Below are 13,116 nucleotides of genomic sequence, written 5' to 3'. Positions count from 1 at the left end.
CTTCCATTGTTTCTTTTATCATTTGCATTTTCTTTCATAGCTGTTCGATATATCAACATATATCATCTGCCTTCTTGACTCTGGGCTGTTCATTCATTGGGTCTGCAGTATTTCAACATTCTCTGTTTTGTTGTGTGGAGGCTTAATTTGTTTCCTCAGAGTGTTTGAATCTGCCTCCTACTGATTTCTTGACATTATGTGCACTTTTTCTTCACAAGTATTAAGCTGTTTCTATTGTGTCTGCATACGTTTTTGGTAATTCTTATCTTTATGACATTATTGATTAGTTGCCAGGTTAAAATGGTAAATCTCTGGGGTGAACCACTCACTCGACTCAGAATCCTCTGTGGGAAAATTTGTCTTTCCCAGCTTCCTTCAGGTTCTCTCTGTTCTGCACAGCCCTCCAGGAATCGTACCTTAATGTAGTCTCCGAGTGGTGTGATGCAAGGTATCCATGTGGGCTGTTTTTTGTCTAGGTGGTTCCAAGTCAGTTCTCTTTTTTTTTTTTTTTGCATCTCAATGTTCCAGTTGAGAAATCTGAGAAAATCTTACCCCTGTTTATGGTTCCCAAGCTCTGCTGTCCTGTTTGGCCCCTGGGATGGCCCCATAGCTGCAGAGTGGAGGGACGTATCTTTAGGGACATTTTAATCCCTTCTCTCCACAAACACACCAAGGGGCTTGCTCAGAGCAGGGTGTGTCTCACCTCCTGTGATTTCTCTCCTGAAGCTTAATGTCATCCCTTATCTCTAGGGTGGTGCAAGATCAGGACCACCAACTTATGTGGTTTGTACAAAAGTGGGTCTCCCACACTCACCATGTTGAGTGAGAATAGCTAATAGCTGACCCTCCTATAGATTTTCAAAGACTTTAAGACACAGGGAAGGATATTGCCCATCTTTTTCCAGAGGAACTTTTGCTTTATTAAAACCATCTGAGAAGGGCCACCTTTTGATTACCAATACAACACCCTATGAGCTACTGCAACAGAACTCCCTAATACATATTAGTCATTTTATAATTGTTCTTAAATGACAGAATCATGTTCCTTTCTAATATCAAATTCCATTATTGGTTTCAGCTTGTGTCTGTTTTAAATTGCCACTTACACGGAAGATGCGTTTACAATATCCTAGAGAAAAAGAAGTTAAATCTATTTGAGGAGGTCTCAGGGAATTATTGACATTCCTACAGCTTAATATTTATTCATGAATCTTCATGGAAGCCCTGACTCATTTGATTAAATTCTAGGAATATTGAAACATTCATATTTAAAGAAGATTGCACAATATCATCCAAATGTTTAATATAATATATATTATGAGTTGTTGGCTGCTATTTTTTTAAAGTTTGAAAAACTGCAGTAAATAATCACATTTTTTATCACAAGTTTTCAAAAATAGAAAAAGTTTACATTAAAATAAATTGCAAGTAAAAGAAGAGAAAAATAAAATAATGCCTGCAGAATAGAGTGATAAAAACTGGTCATTTTTACTTTTTAACTTTTTAGTGAGAACCCCAGCCTTAAGGTAGGATGAAATGATGCAATGGGACACTGTCTAAAGCATCACATCCTTTTCTAAAGGTGTTGTAACCCATTACTTGTCATTTTGAGAAATAAAATTGCATAGTTTTTGAGAAGGTTTTATACATATAACACTTATGTTCTAAGATATATATATTATTTTAAATATATCAATGAAAGTAACATTAGATAAGGTCTTATTACTAAATTGATACTTACGGGGAAATGTTATAGAAAATGAAAATATTTTCAAGTTAGTTGTTAGCTGCCTGCCATCAAGTTGAGTAAGACTCTTAGTGACTTATGAACAACAGAGTTGAACCTGGGCCATCCCATCATCTGCAACACACTTAAACCCTTTGCTGCAGTGTTGTCTTTCTTTCACTGACACCATGCTTCCAAGTACAATGTCCCTTTTCAAGGGAAAACCTTGTCTAACAACATGCTCAAAATATGTGTGATAAAGATTTGCCTTTCTTGCCTGTAAGAAGCGTTATGATTGCACTTTTCCCAAGATATGTCTGTTTTTGTTTTGTCTTATTTGGGCTGTTTGTTTTTATATTTTTTTTGTTTTGTTATTTTTCAGTCCATAGGCTATCCAGTGCTTTTATTCAACCCCATAGTTCAAAGGCATTAACTCTTCTGTCATCCTTATTCATTGTTCAGCTCTCAGATGCATAACAAGTGATTGAAAAGGCCATGGCCTGAATCAAGAGCATCTTAGTTTTTATCATGACATCATTGCTCCTTAGTAAGTTGAAGAGATTTCTGACAGAGAATTTGAGCAATGCACTATGTGTCCTAATCTCCTCACTGCTGGTACCAAGGGTGTGAATCTAAGTAAGATGAAAGATTGACAACTTTAATCTTTGTTTCATATATCATAATGTTTATCAGTCCAGCAGGGAGGACTTTTTTCTTGATATTGAAATACAACCCATATTAAAGGTGTGTCAGAATCAAAGATACTGGCTCAGGACAGGGCAGGCTTCAGAGCTATTGTACAAAGGGTGGTTTTGAGTCACAGGTGACTCAGTGACACACAACAGCAACATTCTTTGATTTCTGTAGCAAGTCTTTCAAGTCCTCTTCACTTCCTGCAAACAAGATTGAGTAGTCTGCATAACTCAGGTATATTGATGAGTTTTCCTCAGATCCTGATCCTACATTCTTCTTCCAAAAGTGAGCTTGTGGAATGATATGTTCATTATACACATTGAATAGGTATGGAGAGAAGATACAACTCAAATGCACACCTCTTCTGCTTTTAAACCACATAGGGTTAACTTGTTCTATTTGGACACCGTCTTGGTCTAAGCATATGTTTCTCATGAATACAGTTACGCGTTCTGGGACTCCTGCTCTTCTTAATGTTACCCAGAGTTTGTTATGATCCACTCAGTCAAATGTCTTCACATGGTCGATAAAACAGAAATACGCATTTCTCTACTTTCAGTCAGGATCCATCTGACATCAGTAGTGATATTCCTCTAGTCACAGTCTTTACTAAACCCAGTTTGAACTTCTGGAAATTCTCAATCACTATACTGTTCTTTGAGCTGTGGTGTTGGAGAAGAGTATTGAGGGTACCATGGACTGCTAGGAAAGCAATCAGATTCACCCTAAAGAGGGTTAAACCGGGATGCTCCTTGAAGGCAAGGATTCTGGGGCTTCATCTGACATACTTTGGACATGTTGCCAGGAGGGACCGGTCCTTGGAGAGGGACATCATGCTTGGGAGGGTGGAGGGACAGCGCAGGAGGGGAAGGCCCTCCATGAGGTGGATTGATTCAGTGTCTGGGGTAATCAGGATGCGTGTGTTGGAGACAGTGTGACTGGCACAGGACAGAGCAGAGTTTAGCACTGTTGTACATAGGGTTGCTACAAGTCTCAAGCAACTTGATGGCACATAACAACAACATCAACATACTGTTCTGTTTTCGAATGGTGTTCAGTAAAAATTTTCTTTGGTAATACACTAATTCTATTGTTTTCAAGTTCCACATTCTGCTGTATCACCTTCTTAGGAATGGGGACAAATATAGATCTCATATACTCAGTAGATCAGGAAACTTTCCTCCAAACTTTCCAGCACAGACTAGTTAGAATGTCCAGGGCTGTTAATTGTAACAGGTCGGTTAATATCCCATGGAGACCAGGGATCTTACTTTTTGCCAAATTACTTCAGTGGAACTTGAATTTCTTCTTTATCATTGGTTCTATTCATATGCTACTTTCTGAAATTTTTCAATGTCAATCAGTTCTTTTGGGTACAGTAATTCTTTGTATTCCATCCATCTTCACTTGAGGCTTCTGGCATTTTTCCCATACAATTTCTCAGTATTGCAATTTACAGCTTAAATTTCTTTTTCAATTCTTTGAATGTTAGAAATGGTTTTCTCTTTATTCTTCAACTTCAACTCTTGGTGTGCACTTTGTCTTCTCAAGCTGCCCTTTGAAATAATCTATTACTCCTTCCATTACAGCATATATCCCATTTGTTTTGACTTCTTGATGTTGTAGTGAGATTTTCAGAGTCTCATCTTGGTCTTTTCCCCCTTGTCTTTGCTCTCCGTTTGGATGATATTGTCTATATCATCCCATAGCTCATTTGCTCTTCCATAATTAGTCTTCAGTAACTCAAACCTATACAGGAGATTATTTTTAAATGCAGGTGGGAAAGACTAAAATTAATTCCTGTGGACTAGTTATCACTTTCTTTGCCTTCAATTTAAACTTGCACATAAGCTTTAGATAGTCTGTTCCTCTGTCAGCACCTGGCCTAGCTTTGACTGCTGGTACCAATTTACTTCAACAATTCTTTCCACAGATGGAGTAAATCTATTTATCTACAGTCTATGAGGTGAAATCAATGTGTAAATTAACTTTTTTGTGTTATGTTAAAAAAATATATTTTCAATGACTAAACCTTTGAATGTGTAAAATTCAATCACATAATTCTGAGCCTCCTTCCTGTCACCAAGACTATACTTTCCAAATACCATTCCATCTTCATCTTCACTTAAAAGAGAATGTCTGTTCTCAATCTCCAGTCTCTACTATTGAGATCAATGTCTTTGCTTAAGAGGTGGCAGTCTCGGCCCTCAATTCCTGTTCTCCACAATCAAAGCTGATGTCTGATTAAGAAGTTAGAGTCTCCACTTTTAATCTCCAGTCTATCAGATGAGATTCAGGTGTAAAGCTGTTGTTTGTATTTTTAATAAAAATATTTGTAATGAATAAACCATTGAAAGTAAAAAATTCAATCATTTTGTATTCAGCCTCATTTCTGTCACCAAGACAATACTTTCTGACTGCCATTCCTTCTTCCTCAGTGCCAGCCTTTGCATTCCAGTCACTGGTAATTATTAATGCACCTTGATTACATGTTTTGTCAATTTCAAACTGCAACAGTTCACATAAATCTTTACTTTCCTCCTCTTTGGCTGTCATTAGTGCATTTATTTGAGTAATAGTCCTAGTATGAGAACTTCATTTTTGTGTATGGATAGTATCCTGTCACATTGTACATTAAAGATAGATCTTGAAATTATCTTTTTTTAACTGTGACTGCAACATCATTCTTCTTCAGTTTCTCATTCCTGGTATAATACAAGCCCCTGCCCACACTAAAAATCTGCCTAAATACAAGGCTTCTGGAGCATAAGCCATATGTGGAGACCACCCAGCTTCATAAATACCACCCAACCACATGGACATTGCCCTACTGTGTGGACACTGCCCACCATCCTTGCAACAGGAACATCAATATAACAGGAGATTGGAGAGGACATGGAAGGACAAAGGTGGTGGGAGGCCTGAGCCATCAAGTCAGAGTAGGTTGGGGGCAGAGCCTGGGACGTGCAGGAGCGGCGGAGCTGGAAATGGTCTGAAGGGGAGGGTCCCTGGGACCAACACCTGTGTTACCTGCACACTCTTGTCATCTCTTTTGGAGAAAATGTTTCTCAGTGAAATATTGCTCTAAAGCTGAGCACGTAAATTAAGACAGCCTAGGGAAACGGATTGGCCATTCACTTCCAAAGTAATAGTCCTTCAAAAACACTTAGACTAGCAGATATGGCACTGGAGGTTGAGCCTGTGCAATGGAAATCACAAAGGAGGAGGGAGAGTTAGTTGCAAACAGACTCTAGTGATTGGAACATAGAATGTGAGAAGTATGAATGTAGGAAGATTGTAGATTTTTAAGGAAGAAATGGAATATATAAATATTAACATACTAGACATTGGTGAAATAGAGTGGATTGGCATGGGACATATTGAATCAGACAATCATATAATCTATACTGAAAATGAAAAAGTGAGGAAAAAAATGGGGTCACATTCATAGTTAAAAAGATCATTTCTAGATCCATCATGAAACAGAATGGTGTGAGTGACAGGATAATATCCATACACATACAAGGAAGACCTATTACTATCACTATCATTCAAATTTATGTACCAACAACCAGTGCCAAAGAGGAGGATAGATGACTTCTACCAACTATTGCAATTAAAAATCAAACACACAAGCAAGATGCATTAGTCATAATGGGTTACTGGAAGGATCGTAACTGGAAAATATGGACTTGGTGACAGAAATGAGACTGGAAACAGCACATTAGAATTCTCTACAACCACTGATTTATTCATTGCAAATACCTTTTACAAGAAACACAAATGGTGACTATACAAATGGATGTCACCTAAACAGGACTCAGATTGGTTAAAAAGGTGGAAAAATTATTGGAGAAGCTCAATATCAGCTGTGAAAACTAGGCCAGGTGCTGATTGTGGATCTGGCAATCAACTACTTATATGCTTTTTCAAACTGAAGCTAACGTAAAATTAAATCCACAAGAACCAAAGTTTGACCTTGCCATCTCAGAAACAGGGTTGAGGCCTTCAATACTAAAGAGAGAAGACTAGATGAGCTGTGGGAGGATATCAAGAATGCAAAAAAAAAAAAATCATTACAACTATGGAGGAAGACAAAAAACCAAAACAGATGTCAGATGAGACTCTGAGTATTGCATAGAGCGCTGAGAAGTCAAAGCAAAGGGGGGGGGAATCAAGATGTTAAAGGACTTGAACAGAAAAATTCAAAGGACAGCTTAGGAAGAGAAAGCAAAGTATTATAATGAAACAAACAAAGAGCTAGAGTTGAAAAATCACAAGGGGCTTACTCACCCTCTGGCCTGAAGGCAGGTGGCCACAGGGCATGGAGCCTGTGTCGCCTGCAGCCATGGGAATCAATTATCAAAATTGATTCCAGAAGAGACAACCTAAAAGATCAGCAACAATGGAAAAAATTGGGAAACTTAACAGAAATATACCATCCCACAAATACCAGGTCCTGATGGTGTTACAGGTTAAAATACTTCATAAGGAAGAAAAATCTTAAGCAACGTGATGGATTCAGAAGCTCCTGGCCACCAATCTTGACATCTTCAAAACAAGATCTATCATTACCTCACATTACAAATATTGGTCAAATGAAACATTACCTGCGAGGCTGTTGTGCAGCTTTCAACAACTTGGAGATCACATTTCCAGCAGGACCTTTTCCGACAGCAGCTCGATGGCATCAAAACCAGGGACACAGTCCTTCAGTGGAGGAGGGATGCGTTCTGAAACTTGTATTGAGGAATTCTTCCCCCGTTGATGCAGAAGGCAACCACGCTGGTGCTGATGTTTGGTCTGTATGAGAATCTGTCCTCACTTCTCTGCAAACACGTCACCACCCCAGAGTTTGCGATTTGTAGCCTGGCCGCAGTTCTTGAAGGGATGACAAGCCATTTTCACTCCATTTGGAAAACGTTCAGATTTTGCTTCAAGACCACAAACATCATGAAAAAGTCTGCAAACTTATCAGGCTTCTTTTTTTAATATTTATTTGTTTTTAAGTTGGTGTACCATCAAATTGGATCTGACTGGCACAGGAGGAGATTGCCCCTTCCCTCCTTCTCCAGCAGAGCATCTATCTGGTGGATTCAAACCACACACCTTTAGGATTGCGGTGCAGCTTCTTGACACTAGGCCACCAGAGCTCCTAACTTATCAGGCACTAAATGCCATGAGATTAAAGAATATTATCAAGGCCTCATGACCATTCTATGCAATGGATCAAGTAACGCCCTGGTTTTTGGTCTTCTAGGTGAGGCCACCTTTGTCTGATGCAAACTCTCACAGTGCCCACATAGTCAATGATTTCATCTTTGGAGGCCTACTGGGTGCCGTGTTGGAATTCTCGGGGGTTTTTTCCCAATTAATGTTGTAAAGACTTGCATGCAGTCTCAAATTGGTGGAGAATTTCAGTCTTTCCCAAGGGTTTAAAAAAAAGAAATCTGGCTAGAATGGGACAGGAAGTTGGCAAATCTTTTCAGTGGTGCCCATCTGAATTACCACCACTCCCCTCATCTCTTGGGGCATAATCAATGCAACATAGGAGTTCTTGTTAATGGTTATATGAAAGAAAGCATCAGGTAAGTAAGTGCCAGTTATCAGTTAACCAGACCTAACAAGAAAATGGCTTGGTCTGCATCCCAGGTGACCAAATAACAAGTTGGTATCAGAAGTACAGCGAAACATGAATTATGGGCAAAGCAGTTTTCCTCATGCACCACCACCAACAGAATAAAAGGTACGAATAGGAAATGTAAATTTGTTTGTTTGTTTGTTTGTTTGATTTTTCCTATATTACCTGTGAGTGTTAGACTCTTGGTCTGTTGGTTGATTACCTTTGGCAGGGAACCTGATACCCAAGATAGAAGAGTGGGTTTGTTGTTGTTTGGTTTTGGTTTGTTTGTTTTCCAAAACAGGCTTCTAAACCCCTGTATTAAAATCTAAGTGACTAGCTAGGAAAGAGACTTTCATAAGCTGGTTACATCTCAGGCTTATTTTTTGGTGACTCCAGTGTTTCTCTGCATCCTCTTTGAACTTGAGCACACACATGGCTGGACAAAGGAGCAGAACCAAGAAGTAAAACCGCTTGGTAGGTACAGGTTTTTTAGGATAAACTGCTCATATGAGCTTTTAAGCTTAAGGACCTCTTGAGGTACTCACTTCTTGATAGAATCCCACAGCTAAAGCTTCTGTTTTGCTTTCTCAGTTGGTCTTTTTAAATGTAATTTTAAACTCTTGCAAAAGTCTCTTGTGTTGATTCCACTTACTGCAGTGCCAAAAGACAAAGAAATGGAAATGTTGTTACAGGAATCCCATCCTGTTCACTTCTGTACTAACTGCATGTAGAGCGAACTGTTTCTTTCTCTCTTTCTGACTTGGCGGTGCCAACTTAGCAAAGAGCTAAGGGGTTGTTGTGCGCATTTTTCCTGTAGACAGGTGAGGACTTTTAAAATCTCCCTCTTCTGACTCATGAATGTTCAAGCGTCTTGTTCTCTCAAAACTCTTCTTGAAAGGCAGAAACTTTTCTAGCATTATGCTCTTGAATATCCAGCAAGAGCCCTGGGGGGTTGGGTTTTCTTGCTGCTTGGTGTTTCCCCTTTTCTGGTGTCTGAATGTTACAGGAGGAAAAACCCAAAACCACTCAGGAAATTGTCCACGCAGGGTTACCGAGCCTTCCTTCACTCCTGGAAATAGAGGTTACTATTAGGATTTGACTATTAGAAACCACATTTCTAGCAACTGAAACAATTTGAAACAACTGAAAGTAGTGAGTTTGGGATTATAAAATCTGTATAAAGATCTCTGAAAGTTACTTTAAATTCAGGAATTTGTAACACCAGCGTAACACACTGATGGCTTACCTAACACAAACAAAAACTTATTTGTCAAAGGAACCCGTTTTTAGCACCTCACCCTACCCCACTGCCAGGCATATAATAATAGAAAAAAAGATGGATACAGTGATTGAAAAATATTATCACATAAGAAGCATCTTAGGGGGAAAACGGCGTACTGAACTTTTTTTAAAAAACCCCTTTATGTGATTATTCTATAGGTAAGATTGTTTTCCATCATCTGGTATTGTATAGATTTCATTTCTCTCCATAGTTTCATTTTTCTGGGTGACTGTGTTTGAGTAAGCATATACTCACCAGCGTAAAATCAGGGCCTTAATCATGAGTTTTCCCTGTAGGCGAGATAGTCCAAAACAAAAAAGTGATTTACCTCCAAATGCAGTATGGCTAATTACAGAGAACATTCTCACAGCTGTTAAGGGTGAGGCAGTCGTCAAGCTTAGCGGGGATGAAGCCAAGCCGCCTGGCTGCAGCTCCGCTTGAGAGTAAGACGGTAGGAATGGCCCTTTACTGTAGAAACCAAGGTGCGGATTTAAGGATTTCTAAAAACAGTATGAACCAAATAAGTGTCCTTTGACCTAGGTTCTGACTTCAACAAGGAGGGTGCTGTGGGCCAGACCCCTCTCACTTGAGTCTGTCCTTGAGTGGTCATGGGCTGGCCAGTAAGGCTCTGGACCTGGGAAAAGACTTCTTCGGGCGTTAGTTTTTCAAGCGTGTCCCTTTACACTCCACGCAGGTGATATAAATCTCAGTTCTAAAGTACTTTGTAATATACAAGTGAAGTACATTGTAAGATTGCTTGCTGCTGTGTCAAATATATGTGCTATTGAAAACAATATTTTTCACTGGTTTTTTTTGTTTGTTTGTTTGTTTTTTTTAGGAAGCTCTGGTGGCCTAGTGGCAAGAAGTTGTACTGCAATCCCTGAGGTAAGTGGTTCGAATCCACCAGATGCTCTGCTGGAGAAGGAGGGGCAATCTCCTCCTGTACTAGTCAGATCTGATTTGACGGCACCCACACAAAAATGAATATAAAATAAAAAATTGTTTTAAAAATATTTTCACTGATTTTAACATAAATATTTTTTGAGATTCCTTGTCAACTTTTACAGCTTTTGAAGACCAAACTGCAGATACATTATCAAGGATGGTTTCTGTTGTCCTATTGACAATTGTGACAGAGAAATCTAACAGGATTTGTGATAACCAGTTCCTTTGTCTGAATTTGGAAATGTTGCAGTGTTATTAATAAGAGATCCTAAAAATAGTTTTTTACCTTCAGCCTGAGTGTGATTTTGAAAGGGCATAGATGATTGAATAACTTTACCAGAAAAGCTTTTGTAAAAGTGACCTGTCTCTGATATGTGTAGTGTAGATCCCAGCAAGCACAGGACATTTTTGGGTTCTGCCTCCTATACTTTACTCTCTGTGCTGCTAGAAAAATCTTGGGATCTGTATCTAACATACCCACAGGAGGCATGAGCTCTCAGGACAATACCAGAGAGTAAACACAGCCTTTAAAAATAAAACCACACAATCAAATATGTTGTGGATTTCTGTATTGTACACGCCTGGAGGTGGCCTAAGCCCTCCAGACTGCACCACAGAGTAAACATAAAAACTCCACCCCCACAGCTGCAGAGTCATTTAATTCTGACCCCTAGTGACCCTATAGGTCAGAGGAGGACGGCCTCGTAGGGTCAAAGGCTGTAAATCTTTATGAAACACACTGCCTCATTTTTCTCTCTAAGAGAAGCTTATGAATTTAAAAAATGGCAATCTTTAGCAGCGTAATTCCTGACTCATTGGCAACTAAACACCACTTGTGTTGGGTGACAAATTGATCCTATATGTAAGTGGGGATAAAGTTGATGTTTGTATCTCAGTGGTCATTCATTTAAACTATGGTCATGTAACCACATCAATACTATACACACACATACACACACACATACACACACATATTCTTATATGTGTGTGTGTGTGTATATATATATATATATATATATATATGTATATACTATGCTATAAAACTGTACATTCGTAAAGTCATCTTTGGAGACTTGGGACTCCTCAGTAGAAGACAGAGTAGACATGTGGGGGAATCAGGTGGTGACAGGATGCATGGAGGGAGACACCAAGCAGTCACTGCAGTACGGCGCTTTCTCAAAAAAGTCAAATAGAAATACATTTGGACCCAGCAATTCCACTACTGGGAATATATCCTAAACGAACCAGAACTGCCCCCCGCCCCTGGCAGATATATGCACACCCATGTTTATTGCTGCTTTGTTCACAATAGCAATAATTTGGAAACAGCCCAAATGCCCATCAACAAATGAATGGACAGAGAAGCGGTGAGATATTCACACAATGGAATATTATGCAACACTGAAAAATAGGGACCTCATGAAATATTATGCAAAATGGGTGACCATGGAGGACATTATGCTAAGTAAAATATCAAGATCACAAAACCACAAATGCTATAAAATACCACTGTTATAGGACAGGACAATATGGGAGTTAGGGGAAACTAAGAAAAGAGGGGATAAATAATGTACACGGCATTAAAATAGACGAGGGAGAGTAATGTATAAAAGGAACATATGAGTAGGTATTATCGACATGACAAGAGTCCAGAATAAGAGCTGCATAGTAAAATGACCAGGGTGGGATGGGGGGCGGGGCATTGTATAACAGTGAATTTTTTTTTTCCCCAAAGAAAAAAAGCCAACTGGGGACAGGGAGGAAATGTGTAATAACGAATTAATGGAATTTTTTTTTAAGTAGAATATGCTTAAATCTGTTAATAGCAAAGAAAGTATGCATTTTCTCAAGAAAGGAAAATCAATAGGGATGAACTCATTGAGCATTTCTTAAGTTGAAAGAAATGAAGAACAAACTCAAGCCTTGAGTTGTAGTCCTTGAGGAGGATGTGGGCAGAATGCTGAACGATCCAGGAAGCATCAAAGAATATGTAGAGAGTACACAGAGCCACTATGCCAAAAAGAACTGGCTAACACAGAAGAATCTCATGAAACAACAGATCACCAAAAGCCCTTGGTCATGATGCATATTCCAGCTGCTTTGAAGGAATTGATAAAACCCAAAACCTCAGGAATTCACGGTATGCCAATTAACATATTTCAACAAAGATATTTTGCCCTAGATGTGCTCCAAAGGCTGCGCCAAGAAATCAGTAGGACAATCTGGCCAGCTGACATATTTATACTCATTCAAAAAAAAACCCAGTGACCCAAAAAAGTGGAAATTATTGAACAATACCACTTACATCACATGCAAGCAAGATCCTGATGCAAATTAGCCAAAAAGTACTAGAACAGCACATCAGCACAGAACTTCCAAATGGATAGGCTGGGTTTAGAAGAGAGTGTAGCATTAGAGACATTATAGCCAATAGTGTATGGATCTTAGCCAAAATCAGAGAATACGAAGAGGAATGTTTGTGTTTCATTGACTAAGCAAAACATTTCACTGCGTTGATCACAACAATCTATGACTGATTTTGAGAAGAATGAGAATCTGAGAACACTTGATTGTGCTTATGTGAAACCTATACTTGGACCAGGAGGCGATTGTCAGAACAAAGCAAGGAAACACTGCATGATTCAAAATTAGGAAATGTATATGCCAAGGAGGCATCCTATCTCCATATCTTTTCAATCTGTATGCAGAACAGATCATCCAGGAGGCTGGGCTCTATGAGGAGAAAAGTGGCATCAGGATTGGAGGAAGATACATCAACAATCTGCATTATGCAGATGACACAACCCTGTTTGCTGAAACTGAGGCGGACCTGAGGCATTTGCTGCA

The 13,116-nt window shown here is 39.1% G+C and overlaps 1 pseudogene; it reads left to right on the top strand.

Moving 5' to 3' along the window:
- Nucleotides 1–6,073: 6,073 nt before the first annotated feature.
- Nucleotides 6,074–7,994, top strand: LOC102871234 (annotated as a pseudogene).
- The last annotated feature ends 5,122 nt before the right edge of the window (nucleotides 7,995–13,116 follow it).

Source organism: Elephantulus edwardii, unplaced genomic scaffold, assembly GCF_000299155.1.
Source record: "Elephantulus edwardii isolate Elephantulus edwardi_28Jun2011 unplaced genomic scaffold, EleEdw1.0 scaffold00098, whole genome shotgun sequence".
NCBI lineage: Eukaryota > Metazoa > Chordata > Mammalia > Macroscelidea > Macroscelididae > Elephantulus > Elephantulus edwardii.
This window is presented reverse-complemented; position numbering and strand designations above follow the sequence as displayed.